At 36.1% G+C, this 20638-nt stretch overlaps 1 long non-coding RNA gene across 3 annotated transcripts in view; it reads left to right on the forward strand.

The window, feature by feature from the left end:
• Positions 1-20638, forward strand: part of LOC105486319 (uncharacterized) — a 255065-nt gene that overhangs the window by 222456 nt on the left and 11971 nt on the right. For all 3 annotated transcript variants that reach the window (XR_011620558.1, XR_011620559.1, XR_011620557.1), the window contains one exon: positions 627-714. This is a non-coding gene — a long non-coding RNA (uncharacterized lncRNA). The remainder of the gene's footprint in view (positions 1-626; positions 715-20638) is intronic.

Raw genomic sequence — 20638 nt, forward strand, 5'->3', positions numbered from 1 at the left:
GCCTAACTGTATCACCTAATTCTCACAATATCCATACAAAGTGGATTACGTTAGTCTCATTCTTATAGGTGAAGAAACTTGTACCCCAGATCAGCAAGTGATGTGCCCAGGTTCACAATAGTGATAAATCTTGTGATTTGAATTTATTATATGGATTAGTACAGCTATGCCATTCCCATGATACCTTGAAGTCTCTTATAGTGTCTTTAACATTTAAACTGCTTCTTGCACTGGAAGAAATTTCAGCTCTTACAGTAAAGTTGACCCAGTATGAACATTTTGACAATATGGATTCCTGCACCTCTCCTTATTATAAATGTTATCCATTTCTTCTAAATTAAAATCAGAGAAAAGGAGACTTGAAATAAGGTGATGTTATTTTCCCCATCACTTGCTTCCTATAACCCTGAAAACAGATATTCAGAGAAACTGCATAACCTGCCTTTGCTTTCCTGCTTGCAGCTTAAAATTTCGAAGTGATGACTTTTCCCAGGGTGCAGTACTTACTCGTTGTCTATTTTTCTTAGGCTGAGTGATTGTATTAGACTAGCAACAAAGAAAATAGTTTACACAATGTTCTCTAAGTCAACATCATCAAGGTCAAGTAATTCTACCTTTTCTTTCAGACTGGAGGATGGTTAAAAACATATTCAAATGGAGGTTGGAATCCTAAAGAAAAATCTATCTCACTATATATTATGCTTCAAGTAGTTGGTAAGTTTAGCTTCTAGAGATCCTGACATCACTATACAGCACTAGTCTCCATGTATGTTTTGCTACAGAAACAGTTGGTGGTGTTGGGGAGTGGGGAGACGTAACAGGGAATCCATCTTAACAAAACGATCAATAAAGATATTTGTTTCAGGTCAATAAATATGAAACTCTAAAACATTAGGGATTTTTAAGATATCCAAACTTTTGTAATAACATCGCAACTATAAGAAGATGAATTTGTACAAAAAATTCATAAAAAATCTAAATTTAGATATGTAAAATGAAAATTTCTGCAGCATATTTGATCAGAAAAATAGTTTTTCTAATTGCATGCCTTTTTTCTTTCTTTAATAAGGATTTTCTTTAGCATTGGAGACAATGTATTCTGATTTAAAAATACTGAACCTAGAGGACATTTGCTAAGTGAAATAAGCCAGACATAGAAAAATAAATACTGTATAATCTCACTTATATGTGGAATCTAAAGAAGTAAAACTCAAAGAAACAGAGAGTGGTTGCCAGGGGCTGGGGGTGGCAGGGAATGGCGCAATCTTGGTTAGAAGGTACAAATTTTCAGTTACAAGGTAAATAAGATCTGGAGATCTACTGTACAGTATGGTGACTTAAGTTAATAATTATGCATTGTATACTTGAAATTTTGTGAGCAGTATGTCTGAAATGTTCTCACCACACATACACAAATGCTAACCATCAGGCAATGGATATGTTAATTAACTTGATTGTAGTAATAATTTCACAATGGATAAGATATCAAAACATTATTCTATACATCTTGAATGTATGCAACTTTTATTTATCAATTACAACTTAGTAAAACTGAGGGGAAACATATGTAGTTGAAAGACAATAACTACATAAATATATATATATATATATTTCTAGGAGTTTTTTTCTTTCAAATCAGTCTATTTCTTACAAAAATCTTATATTTAAATTTATTTTTATGTATGAATCTGTTGTTTTTAAAAGTTTTTGACTAGTTCTTTATATTCTATAATGAGCAATTCAAAACATTGCAGTCTTTGAGCATCTAAACCTATTTTTGCTAAAAACCTAAATTAAAAAAAAACTCAAGATATATTGCATATTTTTACCCACATCCTGAGCAGACCTGAAACTGTTGAGCAGCAAGTAAAAAGCTGAATAGTTTTCTCTTTTCCTTACTGTTGGAACTCTGCCTGAGAGAGAACAAATTACTCTCAGAAAGAAGAAAAGAAGAAAACTAATTTATTGAGCACTTACTGAATACCAGACACTGCTGTAGTAAATGTGTGTGTGTGTAAAAACCCAAGTCACTTTGTGAAATTGGCAGTATTATTATTATTTTACAAATACGGGAATCAATGAAACCAAAGAGCTTGAATTACTGTACAATGAAGTTCAGTTAGTAAAAAAGTTGTAAAACTAAAAAACAGGCTCAGGTCTTCCTGAATCCACATGGAACACTTAAAACAAACTGACAGAATCAAAAAACAATTTAATAAAATACTCGTGAAGTTACAACCAAAGAAACACGTCTTATAATTCTTTTTGGGTTGTGCTCATAATATATGTAGAACTTGAAATAATTTTTTTAACCTTGAATTAAATCTATAAAAAGTAGGTCTTGCCTCATTTTCTTTCAAGTAATTACAGCAAAGAAAAAATAAAATAAATAAAATAAGGTAAGAATAAAAGAAAGAAATAAAGAAAAATCATTAAAAAGTTTTCCAAGAAGATGGTTTTACCCATGGCCATATGACAATATATAAGAGAAAAAGAAAGGTGTGATATCAAGAATTGTTTTGTAATACACAAACTCTTCTCAAGCTTTTCTCTTTTATATAAGGTAGAAGATATACATGCTTAATTAACATATATAGGAATTAAATTAGATATTAACGCAACTGCTGAGTAAGAATGTGCAAGTTGGGTATTGTATGTCTATGAGATATCTTCATTATTTTGATTTATCTTTAATTTTCTTAATCTAAAGATGGATGGTTTGTATATTTATTAGGACAAATTTTCTGCAGTTGAAAAAAAGTGTCTTGTTTTAAATTGAATAGATGTATACCTCACTACTATAACAAAAAATTAATAAAATAACTTGTTAGTCAAAAAATTGATATGTGAATAATAAATAGACTTATATTTTTAAACAAGAAAGTGCTTTTTTATATTAGTATATGGTTTAATATAAAGGTATTTTTAAAAGAAGAACAAAAACAAACTTTCATAGATTTTCAAGTAATGATTAACTTAGTTTGCTCTACCAGAATGGTAGTGTTATGTTCCAGGTTATCTTATGACACAAATTACTTTTACCATTGATTATTACATTCATAATTATATTATTATCATTGATAATTTCCAGAGTCAATATTACCTGAAAATAATTAAATTTCACTTTTCAATGAACCACAAATTATATCACAACAATTATGTGATTACTTTTTATGGAATTTTTGGACATTCAAAAGTTAACTATGGTTAAAATTTACTGGTATCATTATTTGTTACTTTTTTTTTTTCTTTTTTCTTTTTTTTTTTTTTTTTTGAGACTGAGTCTCGCTTTCTCACCCAGGGTGGAGTGCAGTAGTGTAATCCTGGCTTACTGCAAACTCTGCCTCCTGGGTTCATGCCATTTTCCTGTCTCAGCCTCCCGAGTAGCTGGAACTATAGGCACCTGCCACCATGCCTGGCTAATTTTGTGTGTGTGTGTGTGCATTTTTTAGTAGAGATGGGGTTTCACCGTGTTAGCCAGGATGGTCTCAATCTCCTGACCTCGTGATCTGCCCTCCTCAGCCTCCCAAAGTGCTGGGATTACAGTTTGTTACATATTATAAAGATAGTAGTGAATAGTGTGGCAGGAATCTGTTTTGGCAACAAAATTTTTATGTTACTGGAGGTAACTAACTACTGTTTGTCTTCAAGTCAATGGGAAAATCAACTTGATTATATCATTACTAAAACTCAATTTAAGGCACTATACACTGTTGTTTTAGAAAGTCTTTATAACATGAATTACTATGTTTTATTGTAGAAGAAAGAGATTTTATTCTAGAGTACAAAGCAATGTATGTTTGCAAATATTCACTTTTAAATTTATTCACTCAGTACTAATTCTTACAATATTTTAAGAAAAACCTGTTTTGTAAAAGAAGTTAAAACCTAAAATTCAAGCTATCAAACTTTTGAGGAGATTAAGAAATCCTTTGAAGAAAAGTAAACAAAATTGGTTATTAAACATACACTATTATCACCAAAGATGGCAAAGAGATGGCAAGTTACATTTGAAAAGATGCTCAACATCATCCGTCATTAGGGAAATGCAAGTTTTTAAAAAAGATAAGATACCACTGCACATATTTAAAATGAATAAATTCCAACCACTGTAAACTCCAGACGCTAGTGAGATGTGGAGCTAAAGTAACGCTCACCTGTTGCTGTTAGGAATTCATAATGGTACAGCCACTTTGAAAGACAGCCTGGAAGCGGCTTCTTCTTCTTCTTCTTCTTCTTCTCCTTCTCCTTCTCCTTCTCCTTCTCCTTCTCCTTCTCCTTCTCCTTCTCCTTCTCCTTCTCCTTCTCCTTCTCCTTCTCCTTCTCCTTCTCCTTCTCCTTCTTCTTCTTCTTCTTCTTCTTCTTCTTCTTCTTCTTCTTCTTCTTCTTCTTCCTTCTTCTTCTTCCTTCTTCTTCTTTCTTCTTCTTCTTCTTCTTCTTCTTCTTCTTCTTCTTCTTCTTCTTCTTCTTCTTCTTCTTTTCTTCTTTCTTCTTCTTCTTCTTCTTTCTTCTTTCTTCTTCTTCTTTCTTCTTCTTTCTTCTTCTTCTTCTTTCTTCTTCTTCTTTCTTCTTTCTTCTTTCTTCTTCTTTCTTCTTCTTCTTTCTTCTTTCTTCTTTCTTCTTCTTCTTCTTCTTCTTCTTCTTCTTCTTCTTCTTCTTCTTCTTCTTCTTCTTCTTCTTCTTCTTGTTCCTTCTTCTTTCTTCTTCTTTCTTCTTCTTTCTTCTTCTTCCTCCTCCTCCTCCTCCTCCTCCTCCTCCTCCTCCTCCTCCTCCTCCTCCTCCTCCTCCTCCTTCTTCTTCTTCTTCTTCTTCTTCTTCTTCTTCTTCTTCTTCTTCTTCTTCTTCTTCTTCTTCTTTCTTCTTCTTCTTCTTCTTCTTCTTCTTCTTCTTCTTCTTCTTCTTCTTCTTCTTCTTCTTCTTCTTCTTCTTCTTGTTCTTTCTTCTTCTTTCTTCTTCTTTCTTCTTCTTTCTTGTTCTTTCTTCTTCTTCCTCCTCCTCCTCCTCCTCCTCCTCCTCCTTCTCCTCCTCCTCCTTCTTCTTCTTCTTCTTCTTCTTCTTCTTCTTCTTCTTCTTCTTCTTCTTCTTCTTCTTCTTCTTCTTCTTCCTCCCTCTTCTCCTTCTCCCTCTTCTCCTTCTCCCTCTTCTTCTCCCTCTTCTTCTCCCTCTTCTTCTCCCTCTCCTTCTCCCTCTCCTTCTCCCTCTCCTTCTCCCTCTTCTTCTCCCTCTCCCTCTCCCTCTCCCTCTCCCTCTCCCAGTTCTAGGGTACATGTGCACAACGTGCAGGTTTGTTACATAGGTATACATGTGCCATGTTGGTTTGCTGCACCCATCAACTCGTCATTTACATTAGGTATTTCTCCTAACGCTGTCCCTCCCCCAGTCCCCCACTCTGCAACAGGCCCTGGTGTGTGATAGTCCCCTCCCTATGTCCATGTGTTCTCATTGTTCAACTCCTACTTATGAGTGAGAACATGCGGTGTTTAGTTTTCTGTCCTTGTGGTATTTTGTTGAGAATGATGGTTTCCAGCTTCATCCATGTCCCTGCAAAGGAAATGAACTCATCCTTTTTTATGGCTGCATAGTATTCCATGGCATATCTGTGTCACATTTTCTTTATTCCGTCTATTATTGATGGACATTTGGGTTGGTTCCAAGACTTTGCTATTGTGAATAGTGCTGGAATAAACATAAGTGTGCATGTGTCTTGATAGCAGCGTGATTTATAATCCTTTGGGTATATACCCAGTAATGGGATTGCTGGGTCAAATGGTATTTCTCATTCTAGATCCATGAGGAATCACCACACTGTCTTCCACAATGGTTGAACTAATTTACACTCCCACCAACAGTGTAAAAGTCCTCGTATTTCTCCACATCCTCTCCAGCATCTGTTGTTTCCTGACTTTTTAATGATTGCCATTCTAACTGGCATGAGATGTTATCTCATTGTGGCTTTGATTTGCATTTTTCTGATGACCAGTGATGATGAACATTTTTTCATATATCTGTTGGCTGCACTTCTTCTTTTGAGAAGTGTCTGTTCATATACTTTGCCCAATTTTTGATGGGGTTGTTTGTTTTTTTCTTGTAAATTTGTTTAAGTTCTTTTTAGATTCTGGATAGTAGCCCTTTCTCATATATGTAAATTGCAAAAATTTTCTCCCATTCTGGAGGTTGCCTGTTCACTCTGATGATAGTTTCTTTTGCTGTGCAGAAGCTCTTTAGTTTAATTAGATCCCATTTGTCTATTTTGGCTTTTGTTTTTTGTGTTTTAGTCATAAAGTCTTTGCCCATGACTACGTCCTCAATGGTATTGCCTAGGTTTTCTTCTACAGTTTTTATCATTTTAGGTTTTACATTTAAGTCTTTAATCCATCTTGAGCCAATTTTTGTGTAAGATGTAAGGAAGTGATTGGTTTCAGCTTTCTACATATGGCTAGCCAGTTTTCCCAGGACCATGTATGAAATAGGGAATCCTTTCCCCATTTCTTGCCTTTGTCAGATTTGTCAAAGATCAGATGGTTGTAGGTGTGTGGTGGTGTTTCTGAGGCCTCTGTTTTGTTCCATTGGTCTAGATCTCTGTTTTGGCATCAGTACCATGCTGTTTTGGTTACTGTAGCCTTGTAATATAGTTTGAAGCCAGGTAGCATGATGCCTCCATCTTTGTTCTTACAAAGCAAACACAGTCTTATCATAAGATCCAGCGATCACACTCCTTGGTATTTATCTGAATGAATTGAGAATGTCTGCCACCATCCCCCAAATCTGCACACAACTGTTTAGAGTTGCTTTATTCATAATTGCCAACACTTGAAAACAATCAAGATGTTCTTCAATAGGTAGGCATATGGATAAACAAACTGTGGTACATCAAAACAATAAAATATTGTTACAAATAAAAGGATGGGAGGAAACTTAAATGCATATTGCAAAGTGAAAGAAGCCAGTCTGAAAGGGGTACATACTATATAATTCCAAGGACACAACATTATGAAAAAAAATTATGAAGATAATGAAAATATCACTGGTTGCCAGCGGTTCAAGGGGAGGGGAAAGGGGTGAATTTTGAGGACATATGAGATTTTTAGTGCAATTAAATTATTCTATATGATACTGTAATGGTGGATACATGGCATTATGTACTGATCAAAACTCAAAAGAATTGGCCAGGCATGGTGTGACTCATGCCTCTAATCCCAGCACTTTGGGAGGCTGAGGTGGGCTAATCACTTGAGGTCAGGAGTTCGAGGTAAGCCTGGCCAACTTGGAGCAGCCCCATCTCTACTAAAAATACAAAAGAAATTAGCTAGGCGTGGTGGTGGGCCCCTGTAATCCCAACTACTCAAGAGGGTGAGGCAGGAGAATCGCTTGAACTTGGGAGGAGGAGTTTGCAATGAGCCGAGATCTCGCCGTTGCACTCTAGCCTGGAAGACAAGAGCAAAACTCCATCTCAAGAAGAAAAAATAAAAATAAAATAAAATTTTAAAAAAAATTAAAAAATAAAAAATTAAAAACCTCACAGAATTATATGACACAGAGAGAACATTAAGGCAAACTAGGGGCATACGTTAATAACAGCGTATCAATATTGGCTGGTCACTCATAACAAATGTACCCCAATAATGCAAGATGTTAATATTAAAGGAAACTGTATAGAATGAGCAGAGGGTCATATGGAAACTCTCTGTACTTTCTGCTCCATTTTCTTACAAACCTAAAAATGAAGTATTATTGAAAAGTTTAAAAACTTTTAAATACACATTATTAGTGCCAATTTTTTTTTTCAGTTTCTTGATGTTGATATCAATTATTTATTGTGGAAAACAAGATTTAAGAAGACTTGTATCAACTGCAAATCTCATAGATCATCTATAATCACAAATTAATTTTATATTTCCATATTTTATATTACCAATTTAAAACAAAGGTTAAGAGTACAGAAAGAAAATAATAAATTTCTAGTGTTCTATTAACATAATTTGAAGAATTACTTTACATTATTACAATTACTTAAAAATTAACAAGCAAAATCGATCAACAAAAATGTTATTAATTGGAAAATCACATATGAAAACCTAAAATTTTAAGTTGTTTATTAAAATTATGCAAGGTTTGCTGTATAGATTACAATAAATGTGCAACAACAATTTTGCCAATATATTGCTATGTAGCTTTGTTACTCTCACTATTTCTATAACTGAAAACTTAAAGAACTCATCAATGGAAAATATACCCTATCAAACTTAAACTTTTTGTAAATCCTTTTAAATCTAGTCACCCAACATATAGCAATAAGAGTATGTATACACCTAAGAACATAAATTAATTAATATGTTCAACTATATCAAAACAATGTTTGTATTCAAAATATGGAAGGCATCTACAAAATATTGACCCTCTCCTTAGATGTGTATTATCCAAACTGTTATTAACCAGCAACTGAATCCTAGAGACCTTAAGGTTTCAAATATTGTAATTAAAATATCAAATTATTTCGCCTGTATATTTTATATAAAATAATTTTATATTTGTCATAGTTTTATTTTTAAAATATAAAAGGTATCAGATAAATATCTTACATGAGAATTACATTTTTGTATTTCTAACAAAAATGCCACAGCCTTAATTTTCAATATTTTATTATTAACAAGATTATAAATTACTATAATTATCAAGAAAGTAAATTGGAAAATCCTTTTGTAAATATTGGAGATGAAGAAAATTATTTAAAAAAATAAGAGAAGCAAATACAAAGATAGGTGACTATTGCAGTACTAGACAGAGAAAATACATATTAAACTATGCATCGTTTCATGTGACCATCGTGCAGAGTTTTATTTAACTGACTTTTAGAAAACGTGTACGGAAGTAAAATTTACATTACATTAAATTCACACATTTTAAGTGTTCAATTATTTTAGTTAATATCAGCACAATCTAAACTTAGAATATTTGTTACACACCCAAAATTTTCTCTTGTGTCCATTCCCGATTAAACTAACTCTTATTTTTTATCGATACATAATAGTTATACATATTTGGGAGTCACATGTCTTATTTTGACACATGCATACAAGGTGTAATGATCCAGGACAATTGAGACATACATCAAGCCAAATATTTACCCCTTCTTTAGGTTGGGAACATTTCAATTCATTTTCTTCAGCTGTTTTGAACTATACATAAATTATTGCAAACTATAGTTACCCTACTATACTATTGAACACTCAATCTTATTTCTTCTAATTATATTTTGTAACTACTAACCAACCTTTCTTTTTTTCGAGACGGAGCCTCACTTTGTCGGCCTGGCTGGAGTGCAGTGGCACGATCTCGGTTCACTGCAAGCTCCGCATCCCTGGTTCACGCCATTCTCTTGCCTCAGCCTCCAAGTAGCTGGGACTACAGGTGCACACCACCACACCTGGCTAATTTTTTGTATTTTTAGTAGAGACGGAGTTTCACCATGTTAGGCAGGATGGTCTCGATCTCCTGGCCTCGTGATCCGCCCGCCTCGGCCCCAACCTTTCTTTATGTCTTTCACTCTTCCTGCTTTTCCAAGCCTTTGATAACTATCAGGCAACTCTATCTCCATAAGATCAACTTTCTTAGCTTCCACATATGAATGAGAATATGTGATATTTGTCTTTCTGTGCCTGGTTTATTTCACTTAATGACCTCCAGTTCCATCTATCTTGCCACAAATTACAGCACTTTATTCTTTTTTTATATCTGAATAATATTCCATTGTATAAATATACCACATTTTCTTTATCCATTCATCTGTTGATGGACATAGGTTTATTCTATATCCTGGCTACTGTTAATAGTGCTGCAATAAATATGGGAGGGCAGATATATTTTTGTTATACTGATTTTCTTTCTTTTGTATATATACCCAGCAGTAGGATTGCTGGATTATGTGGTGGATCTATCCTCTCAAGCAAGTAGCCATGATTTACTTTCTGCTTCTATGAATTTGCCTTTTCTGGACTTTTCATATGTATAAATCGTATCCTGTGTGGTTTTTTGTTTTTGGTTCCTCTCTTTTTTATTGATACATAATAGTTGTACATATTTATGGCATACATATAATATTTTGATACATGCATACATGGGTAATGACCTAACCAGGACAACAGGGATTCCCATCACCTCAAACGTGTATCATTTCTTTGTCTTGGGAATATTTCAAAATTTTCTCTTTTTGAAATATTACCCTACTGTGCTATCAAACATTAGAACTTATTCTTTCCATCTAATCATATTTTTGTATACATTAACCAACCTCTCTTCAGCCCTTATTTTTTCCTATTAGTCCCAAGGTTTAGTAGCCACCATTCTATTCTCTACCTCAATGAGATCAACATTTTTAGCTCCCACATATAAGTTAGAACATGTGATATTTGTCTTTTCATGTCTAACTTATTTCACTTAAAATAATGTCTTCCAGGCTCATCCATCTCTTTCACTTATAATGCTTTTTAGGTTTCATATTTGTAGTAACGTGTTAGTATTTTGTGTCTTTTCATGGCTGAATAATATTTAATTGTAAGGATGTTTCATATTTTGTCTACCCATTTGCCAGGTGATGGACATCAAGATTATTTGAAGTTTTGTGTTATTTGAATAATGTTGCTGTGAACATTTGTGTGCATGTATTTGCGAGCACACATATTCTTATTCCTAAAATAATCATCATTTCAAGGGTTCCTAGAATTGTTGCATCATATGATAAGTAGATGTGTAACTTTTTAAGAAACTGGCAAAAATTTTCCAGAGAAAGTGTATCATTTCAGAATCTCAAAAGCAATGCAGGAGGGTTCCAGTTTCTCCACATTCTCATAAACACTAGGCATTGTCTTTTTTTTTTTTTTTTTTTTTTAGTAATAGCTATTCTTGTGAGTGGAAAGTAATATCCTATTGTGATTAGAATTTCAATTTCCCTAATAACTAATAGGTTGAATATCTTTTCCCATGCTTATTAGTCATTTGTATATATTTGGGGAAGTACCATTTAATTGGTCATTTTATTCTGTTTATTGTTACGTTGTAAGTTATTAATATATTCTGGATATAAGCCCTTTACTAGATATACAGTCTGAAAAATTTCCTTCCAGTCTATGGCTTATCTTTTTATTTCCTTAATAATATTTTTTAAGTTCAAAAGTATTAAATTTTAATCAAATCCAATATATCAGGTTTCCTTTTAATTTATTTTTATGAACCATGCTTTTGGTCTTGTATCTTAAAACACTTTGCTCAATTCAAGGTCAATAAAGGTTTTCCTGTATGTTTTCTGCTAGAAGTTATATATTTGTAAGCCTTACATTTAGTTCTTTGACTCATTTTGAGTTAATTTTGCTGTATGGTGTGTTGTAATAAATGAACTAAGTTCATTTGTTTTCTTTGCATTTAATAACCAGTAGGGAGTACTGCTTTCTCAGGGATGTCTTCCCTCAACTTCCCACCAGGAAGATAGTCCTTTTGAGCTCCATCACTATGGTCTGAACCTTTCCTTGTCACTGAACTGCTCACATGTTGTATTTCACTCTATCTAAATGAATGAAATCAGGGGGAGATGAGACATGTTTGCAAATAATATCATTCTTAATAGAAGTATTTAGTCTAGTTCATTCTATAGCCCTTCAGCACTCAGTCAGGTTCTGGTACAGAGAGAGGGCAGAATATGTGTTTCATAAATGAAGTAATCAACTTATACAAAATTAGCATTAAAAGAGATCTTTGAGAGAAGGTAGAAACGTAGAGTGGTTTACTGGAGTGGGACAGACTGGGTTCAAATCCTCCTGGTTTCTTCATGTTGTAGCTGTATAAACTTGGACATGTAACTTACTTGTCAAAGCCTTAGTTTGTTCCAATGTAAAATGAGGTTAAGCTTTCCTCTCCAGATTATTTTTGTTGTGATGAGAAAATATGTGAAAGTGCTCAGCACATATTAAACACTCAAAGTGTAGATATTTAAAATCTTGAAGTCCTCTCTGTTCTTATACAGATGAGGGAACAGATGCCAAGAGAGGGAACCAATTCACCCAGTGAATTATTGTACAGAGGCTAAGGGTCAAGAGAACAGTGTTCAAGCCCTAGGTCTGCCACTTAGCTGTGTGGCTTTGGACAAGTTACTTAGCTTGATTGTGCCTCAGTTTCCTCATTTGTAAAGGAGAATAATAATAGCATGGAATTCATGGGATTATTGCTTAAGAAAAAAATGCATTAATATTTTTGAAACATTTAGAATGGTAAACACTAAATAAGGATTTGCTCAATAATTTAATAAAATTATACATAGTGACAAAAATTAGCCAGATGTTTCAGCACCATTTTTTGCATGCACTGTACTTTTCAATAAGTTGTCTTAGCACCTTTGTCAAAAATTAATTGACAATCAATAGGATTCACTTATGGAATCTCAATTCTATTCTATTGACTCATGTACTTATCTTTGCACTAATACCACAATGATTATTGTGGCCATATAGTACATTTTGAAATTGAATAGTGGTAAGTCCTCCAAATGTGTCTTTCTTTTTCAAAATTGTTTTGACTATATTAGCTTTTTTATATTGTCATGTGTACATTTTAGGATCAGGTACTAATTTTACAAAGTGCCTGTAGAGCTTTTGATAGAAATTACAAGGTATCTATAGATTAATTTTGTGGGAATTGACCTCTTGGCAATATTGACTATTTTAATACATGAACACATGCTCTCTCTCCATTTAATTAAAACTTCTTTGATTTCCCAAACAATATTTGTAGCTGTCAGTGCACAAGTGTTTAACTACTTTGTTAAATTTATTTCTGTGTTATTTTTATATTTATTTTTAAATATAATTGTTTAATTTCTTTTTTCTTTTTTTTTTTTTTTAATTTATTTATTATTATTATACTTTAAGTTGTAGGGTACATGTGCATAACGTGCAGGTTTGTTACATATGTATACTTGTGCCTTGTTGGTGTGCTGCACCCATCAACTTGTCATTTACATCAGGTATAACTCCCAATGCAATCCCTACCCCCTCCCCCCTACCCCCTCCCCCTCCCCCCTCCCCCTCCCCATGATAGGCCCCGGTGTGTGATGTTCCCCTTCCTGAGTCCGAGTGATCTCATTGTTCAGTTCCCACCTATGAGTGAGAACATGCGGTGTTTGGTTTTCTGTTCTTGTGATAGTTTGCTAAGAATGATGGTTTCCAGCTGCATCCATGTCCCTACAAAGGACACAAACTCATCCTTTTTGATGGCTGCATAGTATTCCATGGTGTATATGTGCCACATTTTCTTAATCCAATCTGTCACTGATGGACATTTGGGTTGATTCCAAGTCTTTGCTATTGTGAATAGTGCCGCAATAAACATATGTGTGCATGTGTCTTTATAGCAGCATAATTTATAATCCTTTGGGTATATACCCAGTAATGGGATGGCTGGGTCATATGGTACATCTAGTTCTAGATCCTTGAGGAATCGCCATACTGTTTTCCATAATGGTTGAACTAGTTTACAATCCCACCAACAGTGTAAAAGTGTTCCTATTTCTCCACATCCTCTCCAGCACCTGTTGTTTCCTGACTTTTTATTGATCGCCATTCTAACTGGTGTGAGATGGTATCTCATTGTGGTTTTGATTTGCATTTCTCTGACGGGCAGTGATGATGAGCATTTTTTCATGTGTCTGTTGGCTGTCTGAATGTCTTCTTTTGAGAAATGTCTGTTCATATCCTTTGCCCACTTTTTGATGGGGTTGTTTGTTTTTTTCTTGTAAATTTGTTGGAGTTCTTTGTAGGTTCTCGATATTAGCCCTTTGTCAGATGAGTAGATTGCAAAAATTTTCTCCCATTCTGTAGGTTGCCTGTTCACTCTGATGGTAGTTTCTTTTGCTGTGCAGAAGCTCTTTAGTTTAATGAGATCCCATTTGTCAATTTTGGCTTTTGCTGCCGTTGCTTTTGGTGTTTTAGACATGAAGTCTTTGCCCATGCCTATGTCCTGAATGGTACTACCTAGGTTTTCCTCTAGGATTTTTATGGTATTAGGTCTAACATTTAAGTCTCTAATCCATCTTGAATTAATTTTCGTATAAGGAGTAAGGAAAGGATCCAGTTTCAGCTTTCTACTTACGGCTAGCCAATTTTCCCAGCACCATTTATTAAATAGGGAATCCTTTCCCCATTTCTTGTTTTTGTCAGGTTTGTCAAAGATCAGATGGCTGTAGATGTGTGGTATTATTTCTGAGGACTCTGTTCTGTTCCATTGGTCTATATCTCTGTTTTGGTACCAGTACCATGCTGTTTTGGTTACTGTAGCTTTGTAGTATAGTTTGAAGTCAGGTAGCGTGATGCCTCCAGCTTTGTTCTTTTGACTTAGGATTGTCTTGGAGATGCGGGCTCTTTTTTGGTTCCATATGAACTTTAAAGCAGTTTTTTCCAATTCTGTGAAGAAACTCATTGGTAGCTTGATGGGGATGGCATTGAATCTATAAATAACCTTGGGCAGTATGGCCATTTTCACGATATTGATTCTTCCTATCCATGAGCATGGTATGTTCTTCCATTTGTTTGTGTCCTCTTTTATTTCACTGAGCAGTGGTTTGTAGTTCTCCTTGAAGAGGTCCTTTACATCCCTTGTAAGTTGGATTCCTAGGTATTTTATTCTCTTTGAAGCAATTGTGAATGGAAGTTCATTCCTGATTTGGCTCTCTGTTTGTCTGTTACTGGTGTATACGAATGCTTGTGATTTTTGCACATTAATTTTGTATCCTGAGACTTTGCTGAAATTGCTTATCAGCTTAAGGAGATTTTGGGCTGAGACAATGGGGTTTTCTAAATATACAATCATGTCATCCGCAAACAGGGACAATTTGACTTCTTCTTTTCCTAACTGAATACCCTTGATTTCTTTCTCTTGCCTAATTGCCCTAGCCAGAACTTCCAACACTATGTTGAATAGGAGTGGTGAGAGAGGGCATCCCTGTCTTGTGCCAGTTTTCAAAGGGAATTTTTCCAGTTTTTGCCCATTCAGTATGATATTGGCTGTGGGTTTGTCATAGATAGCTCTTATTATTTTGAGGTACGTTCCATCAATACCGAATTTATTGAGCGTTTTTAGCATGAAGGGCTGTTGAATTTTGTCAAAAGCCTTTTCTGCATCTATTGAGATAATCATGTGGGTCTTGTCTTTGGTTCTGTTTATATGCTGGATTATGTTTATTGATTTGCGAATGTTGAACCAGCCTTGCATCCCAGGGATGAAGCCCACTTGATCATGGTGGATAAGCTTTTTGATGTGTTGCTGAACCCGGTTTGCCAGTATTTTATTGAGGATTTTTGCATCGATGTTCATCAGGGATATTGGTCTAAAATTCTCTTTTTTTGTTGTGTCTCTGCCAGGCTTTGGTATCAGAATGATGTTGGCCTCATAAAATGAGTTAGGGAGGATTCCCTCTTTTTCTATTGATTGGAATAGTTTCAGAAGGAATGGTACCAACTCCTCCTTGTACCTCTGGTAGAATTCAGCTGTGAATCCATCTGGTCCTGGACTTTTTTTGGTTGGTAGGCTATTAATTATTGCCTCAATTTCAGAGCCTACTATTGGTCTATTCAGGGATTCAACTTCTTCCTGGTTTAGTCTTGGAAGAGTGTAAGTGTCCAGGAAATTATCCATTTCGTCTAGATTTTCCAGTTTGTTTGCGTAGAGATGTTTATAGTATTCTCTGATGGTAGTTTGTATTTCTGTGGGGTCGGTGGTGATATCCCCTTTATCATTTTTAATTGCGTCGATTTGATTCTTCTCTCTTTTCTTCTTTATTAGTCTGGCTAGTGGTCTGTCAATTTTGTTGATCTTTTCAAAAAACCAACTCCTAGATTCATTGATTTTTTGGAGAGTTTTTTGTGTCTCTATCTCCTTCAGTTCTGCTCTGATCTTAGTTATTTCTTGCCTTCTGCTAGCTTTCGAATGTGTTTGCTCTTGCTTCTCTAACTCTTTTAATTGTGATGTTAGAGTGTCAATTTTAGATCTTTCCTGCTTTCTCTTGTGGGCATTTAGTGCTATAAATTTCCCTCTACACACTGCTTTAAATGTGTCCCAGAGATTCTGGTATGTTGTATCTTTGTTCTCATTGGTTTCAAAGAACATCTTTATTTCTGCCTTCATTTCGTTATGTACCCAGTAGTCATTCAGGAGCAGGTTGTTCAGTTTCCATGTAGTTGAGCGGTTTTGATTGAGTTTCTTAGTCCTGAGTTCTAGTTTGATTGCACTGTGGTCTGAGAGACAGTTTGTTATAATTTCTGTTCTTGTGCATTTGCTGAGGAGTGCTTTACTTCCAATTACGTGGTCAATTTTGGAGTAAGTACGATGTGGTGCTGAGAAGAATGTATATTCTGTTGATTTGGGGTGGAGAGTTCTGTAGATGTCTATTAGGTCTGCTTGCTGCAGAGATGAGTTCAATTCCTGGATATCCTTGTTAACTTTCTGTCTCGTTGATCTGTCTAATATTGACAGTGGAGTGTTGAAGTCTCCCATTATTATTGTATGGGAGTCTAAGTCTCTTTGTAAGTCTCTAAGGACTTGCTTTATGAATCTGGGTGCTCCTGTATTGGGTGCATATATATTTAGGATAGTTAGCTCTTCCTGTTGAATTGATCCCTTTACCATTATGTAATGGCCTTCTTTGTCTCTTTTGATCTTTGATGGTTTAAAGTCTGTTTTATCAGAGACTAGTATTGCAACCCCCGCTTTTTTTTGTTCTCCATTTGCTTGGTAAATCTTCCTCCATCCCTTTATTTTGAGCCTATGTATGTCTCTGCGTGTGAGATGGGTCTCCTGAATACAGCAGACTGATGGGTCTTGACTCTTTATCCAGTTTGCCAGTCTGTGTCTTTTAATTGGAGCATTTAGTCCATTTACATTTAAGGTTAAGATTGTTATGTGTGAACTTGATCCTGCCATTATGATATTAACTGGTTATTTTGCTCATTAGTTGATGCAGTTTCTTCCTAGCCTCGATGGTCTTTACATTTTGGCATGTTTTTGCAATGGCTGGTACCGGTTGTTCCTTTCCATGTTTAGTGCTTCCTTCAGGATCTCTTGTAAGGCAGGCCTAGTGGTGACAAAATCTCTAAGCATTTGCTTATCTGTAAAGGATTTTATTTCTCCTTCATTTATGAAACTTAGTTTGGCTGGATATGAAATTCTGGGTTTAAAATTCTTTTCTTTAAGAATGTTGAATATTGGCCCCCACTCTCTTCTGGCTTGTAGAGTTTCTGCCGAGAGATCTGCTGTTAGTCTGATGGGCTTCCCTTTGTGGGTAACCCGACCTTTCTCTCTGGCTGCCCTTAAGATTTTTTCCTTCATTTCAACTTTGGTGAATCTGGCAATTATGTGTCTTGGAGTTGCTCTTCTCGAGGAGTATCTTTGTGGCGTTCTCTGTATTTCCTGGATTTGAATGTTGGCCTGCCCTACTAGGTTGGGGAAGTTCTCCTGGATGATATCCTGAAGAGTGTTTTCCAACTTGGTTCCATTTTCCCCCTCACTTTCAGGCACCCCAATCAGACGAAGATTTGGTCTTTTTACATAATCCCATACTTCTTGCAGGCTTTGTTCATTTCTTTTTCTTCTTTTTTCTTTTGGTTTCTCTTCTCGCTTCATTTCATTCATTTGATCCTCAATCGCTGATACTCTTTCTTCCAGTTGATCGAGTCGGTTACTGAAGCTTGTGCATTTGTCACGTATTTCTCGTGTCATGGTTTTCATCTCTTTCATTTCGTTTAGGACCTTCTCTGCATTAATTACTCTAGCCATCAATTCTTCCACTTTTTTTTCAAGATTTTTAGTTTCTTTGCGCTGGGTACGTAATTCCTCCTTTAGCTCTGAGAAATTTGATGGACTGAAGCCTTCTTCTCTCATCTCGTCAAAGTCATTCTCCGTCCAGCTTTGATCCGTTGCTGGCGATGAGCTGCGCTCCTTTGCCGGGGGAGATGCGCTCTTATTTTTTGAATTTCCAGCTTTTCTGCCCTGCTTTTTCCCCATCTTTGTGGTTTTATCTGCCTCTGGTCTTTGATGATGGTGATGTACTGATGGGGTTTTGGTGTAGGTGTCCTTCCTGTTTGATAGTTTTCCTTCTAACAGTCAGGACCCTCAGCTGTAGGTCTGTTGGAGATTGCTTGAGGTCCACTCCAGACCCTGTTTGCCTGGGTATCAGCAGCAGAGGCTGCAGAAGATAGAATATTTCTGAACAGCGAGTATACCTGTCTGATTCTTGCTTTGGAAGCTTCCTCTCAGGGGTGTACTCCACCCTGTGAGGTGTGGGGTATCAGACTGCCCCTAGTGGGGGATGTCTCCCAGTTAGGCTGCTCAGGGGTCAGGGACCCACTTGAGCAGGGAGTCTGTCCCTTCTCAGATCTCAACCTCCGTGTTGGGAGATCCACTGCTCTCTTCAAAGCTGTCAGACAGAGTAGTTTGCGTCTGCAGAGTTTTCTGCTGCTTTTGTTGTTGTATAGTTGTGCCCTGTCCCCAGAGGTGGAGTCTACAGAGACAGGCAGGTTTCCTTGAGCTGCTGTGAGCTCCACCCAGTTCGAGCTTCCCAGCGGCTATGTTTACCTACTTAAGCCTCGGCAATGGCGGGCGCCCCTCCCCCAGCCTCGCTGCTGCCTTGCCGGTAGATCACAGTCTGCTGTGCTAGCAATGAGGGAGGCTCCGTGGGTGTGGGACCCTCCCGGCCAGGCGTGGGATATGATCTCCTTGTGTGCCTGTTTGCTTAAAGCGCAGTATTGGGGTGGGAGTTACCCGATTTTCCAGGTGTTGTGTGTCTCAGTTCCCCTGGCTAGGAAAAGGGATTCCCTTCCCCCTTGCGCTTCCCAGGTGAGGCAATGCCTCGCCCTGCTTCAGCTCTGGCTGGTCGGGCTGCAGCAGCTGACCAGCACCGATCGTCCGGCACTCCCCAGTGAGATGAACCCAGTACCTCAGTTGAAAATGCAGAAATCACCGGTCTTCTGTGTCGCTCGCGCTGGGAGTTGGAGACTGGAGCTGTTCCTATTCGGCCATCTTGCTCCGCCCCCCTCTTTTTTCTTTTTTAATTTTTTTATTTCAATAGGTTTTTGGGGAACAGGTAGTGTGTGGTTACATAAATAAGCTCTTTAGTGGTGATTTTGGTCTACCCATCACCCAAGCAGTGTACATGGTACTCAATGTGTAGTCTTTTATCCTTTGCCACATGCCCCCACCCTTTCTCCCAAGTCCCCAACGTCTAATGTATCATTCTTACACCTTTGTGTCCTCAAAACTTAGCTCCCACATGTAAGTGAGAACATACGATGTTTGGTTTTTCATCCCTGAGTTACTTCACTTAGAATAATAGTCTCTAATTCAATCAAGGTTGGTGCGAATGCCATTATTTTGTTCCTTTTAATGGCTGAGTAATATTTAACAGTGTGTATATGTGTATATATCTATATACTTATATATCTAATGTCTGAGTAGTATTCAATGGTGTGTATATGTATGTGTATATATATACTTATATATCTAAATGTGATTTATGTATATATATTTACATATCTAAATATATGTATTATGTATATATTTACATATCTACATGTGATTATGTGATTATATATATTTATACATAAATTCCATTTATGTATATATGTGATTTGTGTGTGTGTGTGTATATATATATATATATATTACATTTCCTTATCCACTCGTTGATTGATTGGCATTTGGACCGGTTCCATATTTTTCCTTTGCAAATTGTGCTGCTAGACATATGTGTGTGCAAGTATCTTTTTCAAATAATGACTTCTTTTCCTCTGGGTAGATACCTAGTAGTGGGATTGCGGATCAAGTGGTAGATCTACTTTTAGTTCTTTAAGGAATCTCCCCGCTGTTTTCCATAGTGATTGTACTTGTTTACATTCCTACCAGCAGTGTGAAAGTGTTCCCTTTTCACCACATCCACACAAACCATCTATTCTTTTTTGATTTTTTGGTTATGGGTATTTTTGCAGGAACAAGGCAATATGCATTGTGGTTTTGATTTGCATTTCTCTGATCATTAGTGATGTTGAGCATTTTTTCATATGTTTGTTGGTCATTTGTATATTCTCTTTTAAGATTTGTCTATTCATGTCTTTTGCCCACTTTTTGATGGGATTTATTTGTCTTACTGATTTGAGTTATTTGTAGATTCTGTATATTAATCCTTTGTTGGATGTATAGATTGTGAAGATTTTCTCCCACTATGTGGGTTGTCTGTTAACTCTGATGATTATTTCTAGAAAAAAACAATTCTAAAATTAATATGGAACCAAAAAAAGAGCCCACATAGCCAAGGCAAGACTAAGCAAAAAGAACACATCTGGAGGCATCACATTACCTGACTTCAAACTGTACTATAAGACCATGGTCACCAAAACAACCTGGTACTGGCATAAAAATAGGCACATAGACCAATGAAACAGAATAAAGAACCCAGAAATACAGCCAACTACTTACAGCCATCTGATATTTGACAAAGCAAACAAAAACATAAAGTTGGGAAAGGATGCCCTATCAACAAATGGTGCTGGGATAATTGGCTAGCCACATGTCAGAGAATGAAACTGGATCCTCATCTCTCACCTTATAC

The sequence above is a fragment of the Macaca nemestrina genome, chromosome 3 (assembly GCF_043159975.1).
Source record: "Macaca nemestrina isolate mMacNem1 chromosome 3, mMacNem.hap1, whole genome shotgun sequence".
NCBI classification, from domain to species: Eukaryota; Metazoa; Chordata; class Mammalia; order Primates; family Cercopithecidae; genus Macaca; species Macaca nemestrina.